We start from the raw sequence: 19,857 nt of genomic DNA, 5'->3' as shown, positions 1-19,857 counted from the left end.
TTTCGAAAATAATTTTAGGATAATTTCATTTTTTTTATTGGAATGTATATTATAGTATTTTATGTATTTTTATAATAATAATTGTATATTAATTTTATAAAATAAAGGGGGGGGACTCCTGGCCACAATGATACTTGTATATTATGAATCCTGTACCTGTATTATGTATGATGTTAAACAGAAACTAAGAAAAGGGTGAAAACAACAAAGGAGGACAGAAATGCGAATAATATTATTGCGTCTCACAGACTTTCCCCATAAATCCCCTATGCCATCGTGTTTGAAAGCGACAATATATCCGCCACATTTTTTATTTTTTTATTATAAGATTATAATTCCCATAGAAAAGATTCTTTGTACTGGGCGCCCTTTAAGGAATAAACCATGTGCTGCCGTAAATATTTCCCAATTGCATTGGGACGAAAATATTATGTTGCTATAAACATGCATTTAAAGATATATTGTTTGGCAATTTAATATTAGATGAGTTTATTACACCGTTTTGAAACAACAAGAGGTTTATTTTAAGACGGACTTCATCATTTTGAACAATGGTCAGCCAAAACCTACGCCAACAGACCTAAGCTTCCGAATTACATAAGAAGGATATTTGATCTTCGACATCAGATTTAAAGTGTACCAGGTCGGCCTTATGGTAGATGTTTGGTAGAATTGAGAATCGAACCTGAAATTTTCCTGCTCAAATCTGAAACCTCACCACTGATCTGTGCGGTCTCCATTTTCAGTTAGATGCATCCTTGAAAATGCATGAATTAGTACTCCGAAAGTAGAATATATTGAAATGGATTCTGAGTATTACAAAAATATTTCAGTCATAGACCATATTGCAACGCGTAAGAATTCGAAAAACCAATATGGACATTTAAAAAGTTCGCAAGGAATCTTCAAAAATAAACCCTAGATTTGTGAATTTATTGTTGTATTTATTTTACTTCCTTTGGTGGCAACAGTTTTCATTCTTTTGTGTGGATCGTTATGCAATACAGTTGTCATGATGTAGCGTTTGTTCTTAATATTCCTGCTGTAAAATGCATGTTAAAACCGAAACGAAATAAAACTGCTGACTTATGGATTAAATAAATACGTTGAAAAGAAGTGCTCCTGAATGGAATATACGACAGATAACAAGAGGTCAGAATTGTCCAAATAAAAGTATTCTTTCATACTTGGAAAAAATATTAGTAAATGATGCATAAAAAGTGAATGCATTCATTGTTATTGATTGTATGATTTCTGTATTATATACTAATCGCAATATCCAATACTTAGCTTGAAACTCGCATCTGGTTACCAGCTTTTAATGATGTAAAATTCATTTACATCATTAAAATTCTTCTTACATTCTTTCTTTTCATTACTTTAAATTCTTTTGCTTTGCAATTAGGACTGTTTATTATAATTATGAAATGAAAATTATTAATACTAGATGAATATATCTTAAGATAATTTTTATATTTGCAAGATAAATTGTGGCCACTCAAGTATAAATATGATTGCAACTAATTGATCTTTAATATATAAATATATCGATTCATGTTCTGTGAAATATAGGTATCTTCATCGAATCCCATTTATTTGATTCTGTGAATTTTTCTTGCGAATCTATCAAAGAAAAGAACTATAATAAACAGTTTAGACATTTTGCACCTCTTTTTATAACTGATCAATTTATTTTCACATTTCTACCCATTTTTAATTTAAATAACATGCTAATAATTTATTTTAATTAATATTTTATTTCGGTAATTTTATAAGATATATATATCTTTTTTTTAAATGTATATTATAGAGTAACTAAAACTAGATCATAAAAGTCTCGGAAAATTAGCGATAATTATTAGCTAATAGTTTCTTTATATACAAATGTAATCATTTATATTTGTATATAAAATATGTAATTATTTACATTTGTATTGCATTAACTTACTATCATGAAAGATTATAAACAAATATAACATTAAAAGTCATTATTTTACATGACCTATCAAATTAAATATAACATATGCAGTTAATAAATAATCAATTTCCCAATTGTAAAAAAAATATATTTTAATAACTCAGTGTGTACACACACTGTAGTTCTAATATTTTTTTTTTAATTCAAAAACCTTATATTGCTTACAAATTGATTTATTTTACAGCCTGGCTAACAAATTTTTTAAAAAAAATGAACACACCTGCGGTTTTTTTTTTTTTTTTTTTTCAGTCCAATGGCCCTAGACCTAGACGAAAATCTACCTCTGAGAAATGAATATATATGTATTTGACTAGTTTTACTCAAAGGAATGATACAAAGCTGCAATAGAATTACTTTTGCTCTCGTGGAAATGATTTCAATGTTAATGATAACTGGATAAATTAATAATTTAGTCAAAAAGTTCACCTTAATAATGTTTTTTTGAAAAGTGTCAGTTTATATGGCTTCAGATTTACGAATCAAATTGCACTTGTCGTTCAGTAGCTAATTCCACATTTCTTGGTTTTCCTTAGCTGTCGACGCTTCCTTGGTTGCATCCTTTATCCATCCTCGGTACATTCTATTTCCTTCATCAAAACGCATCATGTGAAAATGGCGTGATATATTCGCTGTCCTATCAGGTAAACATAAATCAACCCCATTGATCTTATGTTAAGTTTAATCAACTGTAAGTGGAATAGTAAAAATTTTCAGTGAAAAAGTCACTTTTTTACTTTTTTATTGGCAATGTGACTTTAAAAAAAGTATTTTTTAATGCAATGCATTAAAATCTTACTCACATTTCTCAAAAAATTATGTCATCAAGAATATAAATTTAACCTTAGCGCAAAAGAGGAAACGCCAAGTATTCATAATGTTGAATGCTGATTTTATGCATAGAATATCTGTTGACTGCATAGACTGTATCTGTTACTATAAACATATACACAATTTTTACTCACTTTTGTTTAACTTTCATTGTTTCATGTTGTAATAATAAAATTTTTTAATCGATTTTTTACTTTTTTTTATGTGCAAGCGTTCTAAAATTCTGTATACTTAAGTGCTCTCAATGGCAATAATTCTCTCGCATTCTATTTTTTTTTAAAAATTTCAGAACTAAATTATCAATTAATCATTTTATGTAATCAAATCTTAATTCCCCATGAAGAGGGAATTAAAATCCGTCATAGTAGACTTAAAAAAATTTATTTAAAGATCTCATAACCTCTGCATATGTCTAACATTAACAAAATGAATGTATGCGTCTGTGTGTATGTGGGTATCGACTCTCTATAGGATAGACCGTTATAGCTAGTGCTATCAAATTTGGTCAATATATACTTCGAAAAAATTTAATTTGGAATATTAATTTAAAATAAACAGATTCTGGCACTTTTCTATTGCAAGTTTTCGAACTAAGTGCTGCACAAAAATTATCCTAATTTTTTTTTTTAATTTTTTTTTTTTTTTTTTTTTTGTTAATACCTATTTAGTTGTCATCCAGTTCTTACCCATTAGTTCCATCACCCATATTTTTGCGCAGTAATTTTTAACATTATTTTTCATTGTTGCTAGAAATTCAAATTATTTTCTTTGTTGTATCAAATATTTAATCACATGATTTTTTTTCCAGTTGTTGAAAGCTAAGAAATAAATATTCGACTTATTATGCGCGCATTTTACATAAAGAATTGCAAAATATCGTTACAGTATCATTAAAAACAACGCACAAGAAGAAATTAGATTATCCATTAGTTTTTAAAGACTCTATCAATGAACTAATTCCATTAGGAATATTTATGTGGAAATATGAAGCAATTTTTAAAAACGCAGCATTAACAGCTTTTACATTTTGGTACAAAAAAATTCTTTGCTAAAGGAATTATGAATATCAAATGCTTACGAGATTTGACTGAAATGAAATACAACAATCTTTTTGTTGATGGTGGCCGAAGGCGGTAGTATTTATAATAATGAATTATAAATTTAAGACTAAACAGAAAAAAAAAAATTAAATTATAAACGTTTTGTTTTTTAATACGCTGACAAATATGCTTTTAAAAACTGCTGTTATTTGATTTTAACAGAGGTTAGATTTTTTTTTTAATAGCTACTTTCTAATGCTAACTATTTTTAATTTGATGCATAAACCCTATTTATTGATAATTTTTCAATATATCATGTACATAGATGTTGTTTTTCCTTTTTACTGCAGAGGTTAGATCTTTTTGGAATAACTGCTTCCAATTACACTTTGGGGTCGAGTAAATCCCCAAAACGGGGAGGGAGGTTGGATTTCGAACCCCCTATGTTGGGGCTTCCCAAACTCTATTCATCCATTCTCTGGTCCGCTTCTACCCAAACCCTCTTTTACCCCTCGGTTATAAACCCCAACCTCCTTTGTACTCTTATTATTGATCTACTTTTGAGGGGCTTCGAACCACCCCTAAAGTGGGGGGAAGAGGGCACCCTGTTGTATGAATAATAGGCCAAAAATGTGTGCTTTGGCTGTATTTCACCGATATCAAAAAAGAAAGGTAATGTAGCAATCGGAGCTATGATCCGTAAAGATTTGATAATATTATACTTTAGCCAGTCTTTCCCCTTCCCCCTTTCATATATATCCATATCCATGCGTTTCTGCCGCTGCTTTTCCTAGGTCCCACGAGGCCAAGGTTTGGAACAATAATGCTGTAGAGTGTAAGGCCAAAACACCATAAGCAATTTTGATTTTGCCCGGAAAGAAAATAGTGTTGGAGGGATACTACGGATTGAGAGGATTTCATCTCCCCCCCCATATATGTATGTTTGCGTAAACTTATTGTATACGGCCTTTGTTAAAAAAGGAATCACGTAGGTGCGGTATTTATCCAGTAGCTATTCAGTCATGCCATAGAAGTATTATTATTGTTGCAATGGGTGCTCAGGTAGAGTGGAATTGGATACAGTAAACAGTCTTATATACCTTGAAGTAAATCAAAATATGATTTCCAACGTTCCCTTTGTAAGTTTTGCATTAAAAGTATCCTCTCTGCTTACTTGGAGTGGGCACTTCCTTTCCTGCGAGGAAATATTACTTTAATGCGAATGTCGCTGATGTTCGTACAAATATGCAAGGATGAAGATATTATAATCTTCATCCTTGTATATTTATACCAATTGTTTTTATTATTTAAATTACTGCATTACAAATACTGCAAATGATGACACTTTTCTGGAAATATTTCGAGGAATTTGGTACAGCACCTCAAATATAGACTCTTATCCGGTTTTGAGCTAAATCTTTCAGAAATGACCGTCTGTCGATCTGTATTTTCGCATGCAGTGCTGAAAGTAATGGAACTTCTCTGGAAATATTTTGAGGAATTTGGTACAGCAACTCAAATGTAGACTCTTATCCGGTTTTGAGAAAAATCTTTCAGAAATGACCGTCTGTCGATCTGTATTTTCGCATGCAATACTGAAAGTAATGGAACTTCTCTGGAAACATTTCGTGGAATCTGGTACAGCACTTCAAATGTAGACTCTTATCCGGTTTTGAGCAAAATCTTTCAGAAATGACCGTCTGTCGATCTGTATTTTCGCATGCAATACTGAAAGTAATGGAACTTTTCTGGAAACATTTCGAGGAATTTGGTACAGCACTTCAAATGTAGACTCTTATCCGGTTTTGAGCAAAATCTTTCAGAAATGACCGTCTGTCGATTTGTATTTTCGCATGCAATACTGAAAGTAATGGAACTTTTCTGGAAATATTTCGAGAAATTTGGTACAACGCCTCAAATGTAGACTCTTATCCGATTTTGAGCTATATCTTTCAGAAATGACAGTCTGTCGATTTGTATTTTCGCATGCAATACTGAAAGTAATGGAACTTTTCTGGAAACATTTCGAGGAATTTGGTACAACGCCTCAAATGTAGATTCTTATCCGATTTTGAGCTATATCTTTCAGAAATGACAGTCTGTCGATTTGTATTTTCGCATGCAATACTGAAAGTAATGGAACTTTTCTGGAAATATTCCGAGAAATTTGGTACAACGCCTCAAATGTAGATTCTTATCCGATTTTGAGCTAAATCTTTCAGAAATGACAGTCTGTCGATTTGTATTTTCGCATGCAATACTGAAAGTAATGGAACTTTTCTGGAAATATTTCGAGAAATTTGGTACAACGCCTCAAATGTAGATTCTTATCCGATTTTGAGCTAAATCTTTCAGAAATGACAGTCTGTCGATTTGTATTTTCGCATGCAATACTGAAAGTAATGGAACTTTTCTGGAAACATTTCGAGGAATTTGGTACAACGCCTCAAATGTAGATTCTTATCCGATTTTGAGCTATATCTTTCAGAAATGACCGTCTGTCGATCTGTATTTTCGCATGCAATACTGAAAGTAATGGAACTTTTCTGGAAATATTTCGAGAAATTTGGTACAACGCCTCAAATGTAGATTCTTATCCGATTTTGAGCTAAATCTTTCAGAAATGACAGTCTTTCGATTTGTATTTTCGCATGCAATACTGAAAGTAATTTTAACTTTTCTGGAAACATTTCGAGGAATTTGGTACAACGCCTCAAATGTAGATTCTTATCCGATTTTGAGCTATATCTTTCAGAAATGACAGTCTGTCGATTTGTATTTTCGCATGCAATACTGAAAGTAATGGAACTTTTCTGGAAATATTTCGAGAAATTTGGTACAACGCCTCAAATGTAGATTCTTATCCGATTTTGAGCTATATCTTTCAGAAATGACAGTCTGTCGATTTGTATTTTCGCATGCAATACTGAAAGTAATGGAACTTCTCTGGAAACATTTCGAGGAATTATGTACAGTACTTCAAATGTAGATTCTTATCCGGTTTTGAGCTAAATCTTTCAGAAACGACCGTCTGTCGATCTGTATTTTCGCATGCAATACTGAAAGTAATGGAACTTTTCTGGAAATATTTCGAGAAATTTGGTACAACGCCTCAAATGTAGATTCTTATCCGATTTTGAGCTATATCTTTCAGAAATGACAGTCTGTCGATTTGTATTTTCGCATGCAATACTGAAAGTAATGGAACTTTTCTGGAAACATTTCGAGGAATTTGGTACAACGCCTCAAATGTAGATTCTTATCCGATTTTGAGCTATATCTTTCAGAAATGACCGTCTGTCGATCTGTATTTTCGCATGCAATACTGAAAGTAATGGAACTTTTCTGGAAATATTTCGAGAAATTTGGTACAACGCCTTAAATGTAGATTCTTATCCGATTTTGAGCTAAATCTTTCAGAAATGACAGTCTGTCGATTTGTATTTTCGCATGCAATACTGAAAGTAATGGAACTTTTCTGGAAACATTTCGAGGAATTTGGTACAACGCCTCAAATGTAGATTCTTATCCGATTTTGAGCTATATCTTTCAGAAATGACCGTCTGTCGATCTGTATTTTCGCATGCAATACTGAAAGTAATGGAACTTTTCTGGAAATATTTCGAGAAATTTGGTACAACGCCTCAAATGTAGATTCTTATCCGATTTTGAGCTATATCTTTCAGAAATGACAGTCTGTCGATTTGTATTTTCGCATGCAATACTGAAAGTAATGGAACTTCTCTGGAAACATTTCGAGGAATTATGTACAGCACTTCAAATGTAGATTCTTATCCGGTTTTGAGCTAAATCTTTCAGAAACGACCGTCTGTCGATCTGTATTTTCGCATGCAATACTGAAAGTAATGGAACTTTTCTGGAAATATTTCGAGAAATTTGGTACAACGCCTCAAATGTAGATTCTTATCCGATTTTGAGCTAAATCTTTCAGAAATGACAGTCTGTCGATTTGTATTTTCGCATGCAATACTGAAAGTAATGGAACTTTTCTGGAAACATTTCGAGGAATTTGGTACAACGCCTCAAATGTAGATTCTTATCCGATTTTGAGCTATATCTTTCAGAAATGACCGTCTGTCGATCTGTATTTTCGCATGCAATACTGAAAGTAATGGAACTTTTCTGGAAATATTTCGAGAAATTTGGTACAACGCCTCAAATGTAGATTCTTATCCGATTTTGAGCTAAATCTTTCAGAAATGACAGTCTTTCGATTTGTATTTTCGCATGCAATACTGAAAGTAATTTTAACTTTTCTGGAAACATTTCGAGGAATTTGGTACAACGCCTCAAATGTAGATTCTTATCCGATTTTGAGCTATATCTTTCAGAAATGACAGTCTGTCGATTTGTATTTTCGCATGCAATACTGAAAGTAATGGAACTTTTCTGGAAATATTTCGAGAAATTTGGTACAACGCCTCAAATGTAGATTCTTATCCGATTTTGAGCTATATCTTTCAGAAATGACAGTCTGTCGATTTGTATTTTCGCATGCAATACTGAAAGTAATGGAACTTCTCTGGAAACATTTCGAGGAATTATGTACAGTACTTCAAATGTAGATTCTTATCCGGTTTTGAGCTAAATCTTTCAGAAACGACCGTCTGTCGATCTGTATTTTCGCATGCAATACTGAAAGTAATGGAACTTTTCTGGAAATATTTCGAGAAATTTGGTACAACGCCTCAAATGTAGATTCTTATCCGATTTTGAGCTATATCTTTCAGAAATGACAGTCTGTCGATTTGTATTTTCGCATGCAATACTGAAAGTAATGGAACTTTTCTGGAAACATTTCGAGGAATTTGGTACAACGCCTCAAATGTAGATTCTTATCCGATTTTGAGCTATATCTTTCAGAAATGACCGTCTGTCGATCTGTATTTTCGCATGCAATACTGAAAGTAATGGAACTTTTCTGGAAATATTTCGAGAAATTTGGTACAACGCCTTAAATGTAGATTCTTATCCGATTTTGAGCTAAATCTTTCAGAAATGACAGTCTGTCGATTTGTATTTTCGCATGCAATACTGAAAGTAATGGAACTTTTCTGGAAACATTTCGAGGAATTTGGTACAACGCCTCAAATGTAGATTCTTATCCGATTTTGAGCTATATCTTTCAGAAATGACCGTCTGTCGATCTGTATTTTCGCATGCAATACTGAAAGTAATGGAACTTTTCTGGAAATATTTCGAGAAATTTGGTACAACGCCTCAAATGTAGATTCTTACCGATTTTGAGCTATATCTTTCAGAAATGACAGTCTGTCGATTTGTATTTTCGCATGCAATACTGAAAGTAATGGAACTTCTCTGGAAACATTTCGAGGAATTATGTACAGCACTTCAAATGTAGATTCTTATCCGGTTTTGAGCTAAATCTTTCAGAAACGACCGTCTGTCGATCTGTATTTTCGCATGCAATACTGAAAGTAATGGAACTTTTCTGGAAATATTTCGAGAAATTTGGTACAACGCCTCAAATGTAGATTCTTATCCGATTTTGAGCTATATCTTTCAGAAATGACAGTCTGTCGATCTGTATTTTCGCATGCAATACTGAAAGTAATGGAACTTTTCTGGAAATATTTCGAGAAATTTGGTACAACGCCTCAAATGTAGATTCTTATCCGATTTTGAGCTATATCTTTCAGAAATGACAGTCTGTCGATTTGTATTTTCGCATGCAATACTGAAAGTAATGGAACTTCTCTGGAAACATTTCGAGGAATTATGTACAGCACTTCAAATGTAGATTCTTATCCGGTTTTGAGCTAAATCTTTCAGAAACGACCGTCTGTCGATCTGTATTTTCGCATGCAATACTGAAAGTAATGGAACTTTTCTGGAAATATTTCGAGAAATTTGGTACAACGCCTCAAATGTAGATTCTTATCCGATTTTGAGCTATATCTTTCAGAAATGACAGTCTGTCGATTTGTATTTTCGCATGCAATACTGAAAGTAATGGAACTTCTCTGGAAACATTTCGAGGAATTATGTACAGCACTTCAAATGTAGATTCTTATCCGGTTTTGAGCTAAATCTTTCAGAAACGACCGTCTGTCGATCTGTATTTTCGCATGCAATACTGAAAGTAATGGAACTTTTCTGGAAATATTTCGAGAAATTTGGTACAACGCCTCAAATGTAGACTCTTATCCGATTTTGAGCTATATCTTTCAGAAATGACAGTCTGTCGATTTGTATTTTCGCATGCAATGCTGCAATAATGGAACTTCTCTGGAAACATTTCGTGAAATTTGGTGCACAGGTTTAGCTCCTAAAATGTAGATTTTTATCATGTTTTGAACTAAATCTTTCAGAGTTGACCCTCTATCGCTCTGTATTTTTGAACGCAACAACTCATAAACTCAAATATTAAAATCGATATGTGATCTTGTGACTACGATTAAAGTTCAGTGTCAAATATTTTTTTTGATCAGAAATAGATCTTTTAAAATACAGGTTTGCATGACAAATTCAGAAAAAAATTTAGATTCAAATCAACGAGCGATATCTTGTAACTACTGTTCGCCAGTACCATTCGCGGTAATATGGTTGGCAACCCTATTTAAAAACATTTGACAGTTGATAGTTTAGGGTTAGTAAAAATAGAGCGTTACACGACAGAACAACAGGTTTTCCTTATTGAACAATAACTCAAAAATAATGAATGTTTGGCGGCCATAGTTCAAAAATTTGAAATTGGCCCTATGGATCGTTAATTTAACACTACTGGATTTCTTTTTATGTGACTATTTGAAGTCAAAGGTTTCATCCAACAAGCCCAGAAGCACGCGTATAATAAAAGAGAAAATTCAACGCTGCATTCAACGAAATTCAGCCCCGTTTATACAAAATGGTCATTGAAAATTTCGACAAAAGAGTGCGTATGTGACAACAAAGCCGTGGAGGTCATTTGCTCTGTGTTATTCCATACATAATTCCATTCTATGTACTTTAAAAATCTATAAAAATATAACAATTTAAAGAAAAAAAAACTGTACTTTTTATTTAATTCAAATTTTGCGTCAGCACCTTATTTTATCGTGTAACGTTTCATATTTACTAACCCTAAACTATCAGCCATCAAATGCTTTTTTTAATAGAGTTGCCAATACTTTACTGCACGAATGGTGGCCAATTCCATTTTTGCATTAATTTTGGTACACCCTTTATATGAAATCAGCCATTACCAAAAGAAACTTTCCAAACCCTACTGATTTCTACCAGTTTTTCCGTAAAACTACCAAGATGTATAGTTTCAACAAGAAATCCTGTATGAAAAAATATAAAAGTCAAAAGGAAGGGAAGGAAAAAGAGAGTCACGCCCTCGGAACATCCATTGAGCCCTTGACACCTCCGTCATTATTCTCCGCTTTTCCGGCCCCGGGTAAACAAAAGCAAGGATCCCAATACCGATTATGGAGCATCGCACGCCGTGCAGCCTTGATACTCCGACTGATTTTCGGAGCCGTCACTCACCACGTAACGCGCGCACTTTTAAAACTTTGTCTTCCCGCAGGAAAGAGGGCTGTACAGGAGGTGCGCTTCGACACTTTCCTGATCGGCCGGGAAGCGATGTACAATGAATTACAAGGCTAAAGGTAAGCAAAACTTAAGGGTTTATTCTGAGTAAACTAATCATGAAAGGGATGCGCCGTCGAATGGGAACTGCTTCAAGATTTTTATTTCCTTTTATACGAAATAAACAAAGAGAACACATTATTATAATCGAAGAAATTTGAAATTGACTTTGATGGATCTCTGTATTTGAAGTACTTCGGAATGCGAAAAACATATTTTTGGAGTTGTACTATTCACAGAAAGTGAGACATATATAACTCAAAAATGTAGTGAACTAAATGTTGGAAATTTGATATGTAATCGTTACACTAATTATTTGTACGAAATTTTTAAGATCAAATTTTGGATACCTACAGTCTATTCACCGTAACATTGCCTGTCTGGTGAAGGTCGCGGTGGCCTGGTGGTAAGGTCTCGGCTTGTGAGCCGTAAGGTTTCAGGTTCGAGACCTGATTCTACTGAAGAACCGTCGTGTAAGGGGGTCTGTTGAACGTTAAATCCGTCATGCCAAACGTCATCCCGCTGGTGTGGTGTGGTTTGGAGTGGAGTGGGAGATGCCAGCTCAGGTGTCATCCTCGTCATCTGACCGCGGTTCAAAATGACGAGGTTCGTCCCAAAATAACCCTAGTGTTGCTTTACAACGGAACGTTAATATAACTAAACTAAACTAATTGCCTGTCTGGCTATCTTGGTGCATTTGAAAATAATATCTGAAAAAAATATTGGAAATAGCCGATTGGATAAAATTTGAAGCGCATTAGTGAACATATATAGTGAATTGTAGAGTTGAGTCATATTTTGAACTAAATCCGTCAACTGCTTGGCCATTTTCCCATTTGTATGCACGTGATCACGAAAGCTAAAGAACTCAGTAGCTTAGAAATCTAATCCATTACGTCTTCATCAAATTTGGATATCACACAGCCAAAAAGAAAGCGGGGAAAGAAGGCTTACTAGGTTAAAGTAGGTTTTCTTCATTTTGTTATAACCAAATAAAGTACGTATTCATTTTTGCTTTCATTATAATTGGTTCAAAAGGATATACATTCGTCGCTTTTTCCATTATACTTGGCCGAAAAGGATGCATGAGCATTTTTTTTACCTTCATTAAGCCGAAAAAGATATGTTTGTTTGTTTTTTCTTTCATTATACTTGACCCAAAAGGATATATTTTCTGGTTTTCAATATTAAAAACATTATATTGAATAAATATATACAAAGTCAAGAATGGGGGAGGGCAATTCGCGCACCTGTTATTCTCCCAACCTGCCCTGACTTCCAATTTTGACAGCGGTAAGAATCTGATTATTTACGTCGACGCTGTCCTTGCCTACGCTGGACCGTACTTTTCCTGCTGAAAGATACCTTCATTAAAAATCGTGCTAGAAAATCTGGAAGAGAATGCTCTTGTTAGCGTATCTAAACGTCCAACCAAAGTTCACGTACGCATATCATTCATAGGTTCTATTTGCCGCTGATTAAGTCAAACGCCAGTACCTGATATCATACACCATCAGATATGGTAAGATATTTTTTTTGTCTGGGAGCTTCATTAAAATTATTGTATCTGATCAAAACAGATATTTCTGTTTCTATGGCCCTTGAAACGGGTCAAACTGTTTCTGTGAGTGAAACAGCTTCCTGTGCAGCATATTTACTATCCATCCATTTACTTTCCTGTAGATTGTAATGACACATAGTTGGTTTTTTATCGTGTGGCTATTTTAACTCAAGTTTTTGCACAGTAGCTTCTGAGGGTAAAGACCCCTGAGCACCCGAGGGCAGAAGTCTCTGATTTCTAGCTCGTGAAGAAGAAACACACACACACACTCGCTTGGACAACCCCTTTTCGCAGGGGGGCTCATTCACGCTCCTCACAGATAGAACACAGGGTAGAGAGCAACCATGCCCGAACCAGGACTCCAACCCGGGATGCCCAGATCACGGAGAAGACTCGCTACCTCTAGGCCAGGACGCCGGCGGCACATAGTTGTATAACGCAGTAATGAATTCAATGACTTGGATCATCTGATTACTGCATTATTCAAAAACTAATAATGAAGTAGGCGCTTTAGTAATGAATAGATCGTGTGGTCATACTATTGCTAGTGACTTTCCTGTTTTTCTCTTACATAGATATGTGGAAACTTTCTTTGAAAGTTCTTTAAGCAACAGATTTTTTCCTATTAAGTTATACTTCAGCCTCCGCTGAAGTGCTTCAAGTTTTCATTGACCAATAAAAGATACCACACTTCTTCTTTATCATGGGTCCTGGAATTTCTGACCAGACTAGTAAAGAAGCATTTGGATAATTAATTATTAGACGAACTTTATTAACTTGCATCAAAGAAAACTGAAGAATTGATGCCTACAAGGCAATGCAATGGAATTCATAACGTGACTTTATATCTACTGAACCTTGTTTTTAGGTAACCCCATTTATTGGTAAGAGCTGGGATGAAAGAATTTGATGAATGAAAAAAGTGTGCAACACATCAAAGCGACCGCTCCAATTTAAATAAGCTGCCCATCTTGCATTTATTTCTGTTGTTGTTTCTAATGGCACTTGCCATGGACAAGCCCGCTGTCGAAGACAGCCGATTTAAGCCTCAAGGGGAGCGCCTCTTGTTTCAATAGTTGCGCCATCTAGGGCCAAGAGTACGACTTAACTACACACACGTCACAACCCTTTTTACGGGGTGGACTTCATTCACGCATTTCATTCACTCAACCACAGATCGTAATTTAGACCCGAGTCAGAGAACGATCACCCCTGATCCAGTACCCCCAGTGGTATTACTCTCGACATGGAGGACTTTGTGACCACGACAGATCAGCCACCAAGCACGCGGGGAATCTTCGGCTGGCGGGGTTCGAACTCGCAACCTAAGGGACGCGAATCCGACGCTCTACCAACCAGGCTATCCTTGCATTTCCAGGCCTACGCATTTATTTCTTATAGTATTAAGTCGTAGCCTAACATAACACAACTTATATTTCGATGTCAAATCGCATTTGAAAACAACATGCATTTCTATATTTGTCTCACCTACCGTGAAATCCTTTCTAGGATGGGCATCTCAAATTTGAAGATCATAACTCGCTGGATAACTAAATGGTTTTTCGCTTACGGAAGGATATAACAGTGGTGATGTGCCAGCATAGGTCATACCGCCAACGCTTTGAGTTAGAGGTTTGGACAGGCGGCAATGACCATTTTGCAACTAACCTTAACACACTTGTTATTAGCATTCAGTTACACCAGACAGCCAAATGGTAGGACTTATCGATCCTTTATCTTTATTGTTCTTAATCTAATCATTTGTGAAGGGGAGATATTGGATATGACTCGATTTAAAAGCCTAATTCAGTGAGCTTAATTTCATATCCATTTGACAGTGAGGTTGGAATTCTTAAAAAAAAATGGCAATTATAATATTCAATAAAGTTTCGTATTTGAAAAGTATGATTTGATAATTATGACAATTAAAACAAGGTTCTCATTTTTTTTTCAGTCATTTATACGTCATCAGTCTGGACGGTACCCCTGTTTCTCTCTCCCTCGAAACTTTCTTTTTGAGAAACGAGTACAATTTATCTGCGTGCATTGCGTGTTTACATTCATATACCAGATGATCATTCTTAAATTAAATATGTAATTATTGACTCTGTTTATTTATCGCTTTTTTTTCCTTATTATTTTCATTAAACAATGCATTATTTTAATAATTATTTCACAGTATCTTTAGATATCAATCTTTATTCATAAATTTAGTAAAATGAAAATTTACTTTCCGAAATTTCCATTTTGAACAGACTGGAAATGAGAATGTCAGCTACTGCTTGTTCAACTATGACAACAAACCAGGAGAATGTTTTAAAAATTATAGAAATTAAATCAAGCATTAACAGTAAGAATTTAAAGAAATTTATATTATTTTGAATTTGAATTTTCAGATACAAAATATATTCAATTGTATCTTTATTTAAGATTTAAATCTTAATTCACAGCTTAAAATAAAGCCCGCGACTAGCCTATAAAGCACTTTTTTTTTCTGTGTCCAATGTGTTCATATGAAGAAAATTATTGACTCGACTTCTATTTTCTTTGTATACATTTGATGCTAGAAATATTTATTCCAGAATATCGCGATAAATTGATTAATTTCTTTGAATTCGATTAGCTAAATATATTTTCTTACAATTTATAGTCAATTCTTTACATATATGATAAAAATAGGAGCCCTTTGTTTTTAATACTTTCTCAAATAAAAATGGTCTTCGATAATAAACAAGTTTCGGATGCTTTCACAAAGAAAAATACATCAGTTATATTCGCGGAGTAAGCATGTAACTGAATACTATCTCTTCAATCCGATAATATGTTTATCAGAATTCTATCAAAATCTGTTATGTTGGAGTGGTAATTTTTATGCATTAATTAACAGAAATAATAAAATTGTGAAGTATGGCATTGTTTATGCAATAGTTAAAAAGTAAATGCTGCTTAAACTATTAAACTTTGGATAAAATTCCAAATGGCCCAGGTGAAATTTAAGGGGACAAATCATCGTCAAATTTATTTATCACGCATTTTCCAGATAAATAATATTCGGAAACTATTTTGATGGTTCCGATTAATTTCTACTATGTTTAATTAGTATTTTATTTTCATAATCTGATTATTTCTGGGAACATATGGTGCTTTGAATAATATTTCATAAAGTGATGAAGTCGCGGAATATTTTTGTTGTTGTTGTTGTTGAAAATGAAGAGTTAAAAAAGCGTACAAACTTTAATTTATCTTGATAATTAATCAACCCACTGTAGTTTTTGGTAATATTTAGGAATCGAAGCCCAATTTTACAGAAAATGTCTTGCATTTATGTTAAATCTGTGAAAAAGCAAACCTTCTTCTGGTATTGTTAGAAAATTAAAAGACAAAGGACCGTCGTATCGTCCTCGTCATCTGACTAAGATTCAAAATTGGAAATTTTTCACCAACTACTCAAAAGGGCAAATTTATCTAATTAGCGATAATGTAATAATTAATGAAAGCATGATATGGGTAACCTATATTTGTATGTTTATGAATTCGCTATTGCTTATTGTACCCGTAACATTAAGGTACATCATAACACACATCAGTGTTGTTTCGGAGTTGCGTGGTTTAGAAGAGGGTCCCCCAACCACCTTATGCAGATGCGTGCACTCCGGTATCAGCCGTGGCAGGGCGGCGTTCGGAGAAACATGTTGGCGTCTGATAGTAGGCCATCAATACGCCATTGATCCTCGCCATCAGGATTTGTGTGTGTCCAACTTCCGATGAAGAATCCTTCCTCGCGCCCCCACCGCACCGATAATGTGCAGCTGCAACGCTCCGGTCTTTTAATACATGCAGATTCTTCAACTTTTCTTCCCGCTCGCTGATTTTTTTTTTTTTTCCCAACTTGGCAATCAATACCTTTCTCTCACATGAAAAGAATGATTTTTTTTTTCTCTCCTTAAAACTCACCTTTTAGACTTTGAATGATTTCGAGAAGTATCGCGAGAAAAATTTTATTTTTGGTATTATTTATTACTTTGAATGCCGTGAAACGGTGGCAACACCCCGCGATCGTTTGCTGGATGTGTGGAGAATATGACAGATCTTTACTTGCACGCTTTATTACATTGTCTCCATAAACGTTTAAGGATTCATTAAATAATTGCCTCGAAACAGAATTTCCCATAGAAATACCTTGTCATTATTTGAAGTTCATAAGTTGATTTCTACTATGCAATAATCATACTGATCGCACTTTATTTTCTAGAAAAATTTTAGCTAATATAAAATATTTTGTATTATTATTTTTGAAAGTGCTGTAAACAAGATTTAATAATTATCTTATTGACAAACATATCTGCTCAGAGTCCTGAGTACCTCATCTGGCAAAAACACTAAAACTTTCGATTTATGGTAGGTTCGAGAGTAGAAAGATTAATGAATGAAAAAAAAAAGATGTTTTTGTCAATTTAGACTTCAATAACTGTTCAATTTTCTTCCACTGCCATTGAAAAGTCTGTAACATTAGTTAGTACCATTGTCGTGGATTTGTATTATTGGTTGGTGCCATTGTCATAAGCTAATAACATTAATTAGCAACCACTGTCATAAGCTAATAACATTAATTAGCAACCATTGCCATCAGCTAATAACATTAATTAGCAACCATTGTCATCAGCTAATAACATTAATTAGCAACCATTGTCATAAGCTAATAACATTAATTAGTAACCGTTGTCATTAGCTAATGACATCGATTAGTAACCGTTGTCATCAGCTAGTGACATCGATTAGTAACCGTTGTCATCAGCTAGTGACATCGATTAGTAACCGTTGTCATCAGCTAGTGACATCGATTAGTAACCGTTGTCATCAGCTAGTGACATCGATTAGTAACCGTTGTCATCAGCTAGTGACATCGATTAGTAACCGCTGTCATCAGCTAGTGACATCGATTAGTAACCGCTGTCATCAGCTAGTGACATCGATTAGTAACCGCTGTCATCAGCTAGTGACATCGATTAGTAACCGTTGTCATCAGCTAGTGACATCGATTAGTAACCATTGTCATCAGCTAATAACATTAATTAGCAACCATTGTCATCAGCTAATGACATCGATTAGCAACCATTGTCATAAGCTAATGACATCGATTAGTAACCGTTGTCATCAGCTAGTGACATCGATTAGTAACCGTTGTCATCAGCTAGTGACATCGATTAGTAACCGCTGTCATCAGCTAGTGACATCGATTAGTAACCGTTGTCATCAGCTAGTGACATCGATTAGTAACCGCTGTCATCAGCTAGTGACATCGATTAGTAACCGCTGTCATCAGCTAGTGACATCGATTAGTAACCGTTTTCATCAGCTAGTGACATCGATTAGTAACCGTTGTCATCAGCTAGTGACATCGATTAGTAACCATTGTCATCAGCTAGTGACATTGATTAGTAACCATTGTCATCAGCTAGTGACATTGATTAGTAACCATTGTCATCAGCTAGTGACATCGATTAGTAACCGCTGTCATCAGCTAGTAACATAAACTGCAATTCAACCGTTATCATTGTCGACAGATAATAGCATCGGTTAGTAACACTGATTGTAGGAATGGCAGATTTTTTCACTTTCTTTATGAGTTTATTTTTCTATCATCAACCAAAGGTAGAGCTGTTAACTTCTGAGAGATATCTTGGATCGTCAGAAATGTTACATTATCATTATTTTCTTAGTTTAAGTAACTAACGGTCTTGGTTTGTGCTGTATATCCAACTGAAAAGGTGAAAAACTTCTTAATGAGAAAGTGAACGAAAATTATTTTTTTTTTTTTTAATATTTCGCATATTAAAAGAACCGGTGACTCAACCACTTATTGTAAATTCAGCTTATTATAGAATTTTATTATTTTGTGTTGGCGCAAGTTCTCTGTATTGAGCTTTATGATACTAACATAGATACTAAGTTAGGAGATAAAAAATCTTTAAAAAATGTTTATAAATGAATAAAAATATATTTTTCATGTAATTATTAATGTTAAAATAGATCTTGGTATAAATCAGTTGAATTTTGTTGCGTGTATTGTTTCATATAGAAAATGAACTGTGCTTTTCATTTTCAATCAATCAACAAAATATATTAAAATGTAAAAACAAAAATTAATAAACAGAAAACAAAATTCATCGCATAAAAATCAATATTTTTAGTATTTTTATAAAAAGATTTTTTCTGGTTTTGCGTCAGTCGCGAATCTTTATTGAGTGACAGAATTTTCGAAATCCAACTTTATTCAAGAAAACTTTCTTAAAGCCATAACTTTGTTTAATAAAAAATACAATGAGACATTAATTAATTGAATTTTAAAAAATTATATAGAATTTTAAAACATATCTTAATATAAAGTCAATTTTTAAAATTAATTTTTATTTACAAGAGCTGATAAAGATCTATGGGAAAATTCCAACAATAATTATTCAAGGATCTCTTTTATATTCAGTATCCAACAGAAATTCGATCAATTCCTAACAAAAGATTTCTAGCGAACAAAAAAAATTTCAGGCGAAAGACAGCAAAATATCCCAATAGTAAGATCAAACAAGTCTGATACAAACCCCAACAACAGTTTGGCACTGTTGAAACTGCCAAAATTGTGCATATATTAAGTCCTTAAGCTGGGCAATGTTGACTTTAGACTATTTGAATGCTATAAAAAATGTTTCCAGATAAATTTATTATTCTCACCTTCTTAAATACCTAAAGTTTAAACTTGCCAACCCCTTCGAATATAGAAGCAGAAGATGATTTCACATTAAATGTGATTATTTTTGATTAATCCAATAGAAGTCCAA

General features: G+C 33.8%; 1 long non-coding RNA gene across 1 annotated transcript in view; it reads left to right on the top strand.

The window, feature by feature from the left end:
- The first annotated feature begins 1,062 nt into the window (after positions 1-1,062).
- The window catches only part of LOC129962583 (uncharacterized), a 48,893-nt gene continuing 30,098 nt past the window's right edge, over positions 1,063-19,857 (top strand). The window contains exons 1-2 of the long non-coding RNA XR_008783925.1: positions 1,063-1,152; positions 2,512-2,619. This is a non-coding gene — a long non-coding RNA (uncharacterized LOC129962583). The remainder of the gene's footprint in view (positions 1,153-2,511; positions 2,620-19,857) is intronic.

This window comes from Argiope bruennichi, chromosome 3, assembly GCF_947563725.1.
Source record: "Argiope bruennichi chromosome 3, qqArgBrue1.1, whole genome shotgun sequence".
NCBI classification, from domain to species: domain Eukaryota; kingdom Metazoa; phylum Arthropoda; class Arachnida; order Araneae; family Araneidae; genus Argiope; species Argiope bruennichi.
The sequence above is the reverse complement of the archived record's forward strand: the minus strand, read 5'-3'. Positions and strand labels throughout refer to the sequence as shown.